The following is a 3,701-nucleotide window of genomic DNA, read 5'->3' as shown; positions in this document are numbered from 1 at the left end:
ACTGGCAGTAGTGATTAGTGAGCAGTGGCAAGACATTTGCTCGGCAACATTTGGATTACATGTTTTCACTTGCTCAAAGATCAGGATTATATGCTTGCCACGATGATGCCAGACAGGGTTTGAAATAAGGAAGGTTAGGGCAATACGGTGGTCAAGGAGTCGTACATTATCCTGCTGAAAAATAACGTTAAGAGTGACCTCGAACACAAAGCAGAGTAACAGGTTCTAACAAGTCTGACATGTAATGGTTAGCATTTAAAATGCCTGTATTGAAAACGAGAGGTTATCGACTCATGTACTTAACAGCGTTCTATATAATAGCTAATGGATGATTAATCAGTATCGCGATGTTGAAAGCAAATAGGCAACATGAGTTCTTCATAATTCCATCAAACACGGATGTGGCCAAAATGGTTTTTTATACAGACCAGGCATTCGTCTGTAAAGATGATGTGCTCCCTTTCATGGGTACAAGTTGGTTTTGAAGATGCTTTTTACCTGTGATGCTGGTCAAGAGTAGGGACCGATCACGACAAATTCAGTGCCAAGGCCCACCAAATTTGCTGGGCCCCTTACAAAATATTTTGAAGTTAAATTGCTGAAGAATAGTCCTTATAATGAAAAAGAATCTATCGAACTGCATGATTCAAGAGAAACATTCAAATTTTGAAAGCATACAATTGAAGATTATGTTTCTAAGATAAAGTTTATGTATCTATGTATTAAAGCAAAATATAAAACAACAAAACAATGTTATGTCAAAATAAAAATAGTTTGGTGTCCACAAACAATTGAAATCAGTGATTTTTGCAAAAAGTCTCTGATTAGCTGAATTTTTTTTCCATTGTAAGCTGAAATTATTTTTTATTTAGTACTTAAACCAACACATAACTAACCCACCTTTCATTAGAATTCTTATTAATTTGTGAGGCGCCTCGGAATTTGTGGGCCCTAGGCCCATGCCTATTGGGCCTAGGCTATAATCAGGACCTGGTCAAGAGTAGCAGAAGTCTTGATTTCTTTGTTGCCGGTCCATATTGCTGTAAACGTTTTCGAATTAATTGAGCACAAACTTCCTGCCTTGCAAACGATTGTATTCCAACACTCATAGTTCGTAATATGGTTGTGCCACCATTTGCGGTCATGCGAATAAGCTGACTGTTTTTGTGGCTGCCAGTAGTTGGGGACTACTGAAATCATGCATGACTTACCGTATGGCCGTCCTGAACCCAATAATATTTTATTCTGTAGACTGTTAAGTTATCTCGATCAACGTGAACAGGTCCCGCAGTGAACTGATAGTTAAGACACGGTTCCCAGCAGATCACCGAAGTCAAGCATCACTGGATGCGGTCAGTGTGCGGGTGGGTGACCACTTGGATCAGTCTGCGTAGGGACCGAGGGTGTGCGGTATTGCTCCTCGTTAAACTGTTCTACTGTAAAGTGCTCGACTTCGCATGCAGGTCTTCGGGCTACCGAAGTGGGGGTGCCATCCCCTCTGCGGAGGATCAAAATTGTGATGGCATGTCTTCGGATCATCCTCAGGGATGTTTCCCAGACCGTCGCCAATAGCCCATTGTGCAGCTCTAGTGTGACGTAAATGAACAACAACAACAACGTGAACAGCATTAATGTAGTATTATAAACCATGACCCTGGTATATACAATCTTTCCTGGTACCTAGCTACAATAAGTCAGTCACATGATGGTAAGTCTTTACACCAGGCATTACAACATTTTAAGCTGAAAATAACTTTAAGATGCTAAATAAGTATGAGAACATTGGCTGCTGAGCCTCTGCTGTTTTATATATTTTAAGTGTGACCACTTTATGCATACTTTGCAAGAATGTCTTACATATCATACTATGATTTATCTGTTATGTAAATTTCATAAGTATGGAGTTCCATTTTCCTGGTGTAACAGTTTTAATGGCCTATAGTGTAAATAATTATTAAGATGTTTTTTTAATTACTCACTCTTAACTATATAAACTTCCTTTACGTATATAAAATAGTTATAATTGTTTATTTTTGAGTCATGGCAAAATTTTTAACTCATATTTGGTGTAATAAACGCTCTAAATCTGAATTTCTTCCAAGAGATTTTGTTCTTCAAATTTTTTTTTTTTAATATATTGTGAAAGAGAAATAAAAATATATGACTGAAGTTTATATCTTTCGCCGCAGTTGCGTAAACATTTAAGGAGTAGGGCTTGAACTTTATTGTTATGTTATCGATGAAGTGAGTGATAACATGAAGTTGAACGATCAAAGATTCTTTCGTTAACGTCCCCAGTGGCGCAATTGGTTAGCGCGCGGTACTTATAGAGCAGTGCTTGCGAGTAATGCCGAGGCTGTGAGTTCGAGCCTCACCTGGGGAAGTGCTTCTTTTTTAACTTTTTAAAAAAAATGTTTGGTGAAATAGAGGCTTTTAGAATTTTTTTTTCCTTCTAAAATTCTGAACTTCGAAATTATTTTTTAAATTCCAAAATTTTTCTCTATTCTTTTAAATTATTTTGAATTTATTAAAAATTTATATTTATGAAATAACTGCTTTTAAAATTAAGTCAAGCTGGATCATAGAGCATGCTGTTTACAAAGTTCACAGTGGCGTAATTGCGGCGTGGTACTTATAAGAGCAGTGATTGCGGTTAATGCTGATATTGAGCTTTCTGTGCCCTTGAGCCTCATCCAAGGAATTGTAACTTTTTAACAATTATTAAAAAAAAAAATTTCTGTAGGAAAAATTAATTTTAGGAATTGTTTTTGTTCCATAGTAAGACACATTTCCCTGTAGATTACTGGCAGCGGTCAGTGAGTACACGGGTGATCACTTTGACCAGTCTGCGAAGGGACCAAGGGTGTGCGTTATCGGTCCTCGCTAAACTGTTCTGTGTTAAGTGCTTGACATTGTGCGCAAGTCGTCGGGCCACCAAAGTAACCTCTGCAGAGAATCAAAATTGTGATGGCATGTCCACAGTTCTCATGAAATGTCAAAAGGATGATTTCTTTCTTTCTTTTTTCATTTGTTTTTGCAAAATAGATAAAAATAATATAAAGATTACCCAATGCCTTCCTTCCGAATATTTCATTATAGCTATTATTTAAAACATGACCATAATTTAGATAATATATTTTTCAATCTACGGCTTCTTCTCTAATTTTGAAAGTACAAGTATTAAGTCTTTCATTAAATTTTTTAGATAATTGGCTCGAATTAATTAAATGATTCTAATTATGTTCTAGTAGTGAAAATATCACAATTTATTACACGGATATTTGATTGATTAGACCAAAAATTATTGAAATATTTTAAATAAACTGACGAAAATGAAATAATTGTTGTAATAACCATGTTACAATATATAGTTGTTTGAATGACTTTTAGTTTATAAATGGAGTTGAACAGCCGAACTGCATTTTTGACTTTAAGATCATTAAAGTTTAATGCCATAACCCTGTGATTTTGATTGTACTTCTATTTAAGTCGCACTAGACACTGGAGCTACACAATGGGCTATTGGCGACGGTCTGAGAAACATCTCTGAGGAAGATCCGGAGACAACATTCATTCGTAACCTCCCGTTTTACAGGGAGGATACATTCCCATACGTTCCACCAACGGCAGATAGTAATTTTGACCTGATCCAGTACCCCCAGAGGTTTTTATTTATTATGGGAGCTTGGAGGACTTTGTTA

The 3,701-nt window shown here is 36.4% G+C and overlaps 1 non-coding gene across 1 annotated transcript; it reads left to right on the top strand.

Annotated features, from left to right (window-relative positions):
• Positions 1-2,291: 2,291 nt before the first annotated feature.
• Positions 2,292-2,383, top strand: TRNAI-UAU (transfer RNA isoleucine (anticodon UAU)). Its single transcript is given in 2 exon segments — positions 2,292-2,329; positions 2,348-2,383. It is a non-coding gene; the product is annotated as a tRNA-Ile (tRNA).
• Positions 2,384-3,701: the final 1,318 nt, after the last annotated feature.

The sequence above is a fragment of the Parasteatoda tepidariorum genome, chromosome 3 (genome assembly GCF_043381705.1).
Source record: "Parasteatoda tepidariorum isolate YZ-2023 chromosome 3, CAS_Ptep_4.0, whole genome shotgun sequence".
Lineage (NCBI taxonomy): Eukaryota > Metazoa > Arthropoda > Arachnida > Araneae > Theridiidae > Parasteatoda > Parasteatoda tepidariorum.
This window is presented reverse-complemented; position numbering and strand designations above follow the sequence as displayed.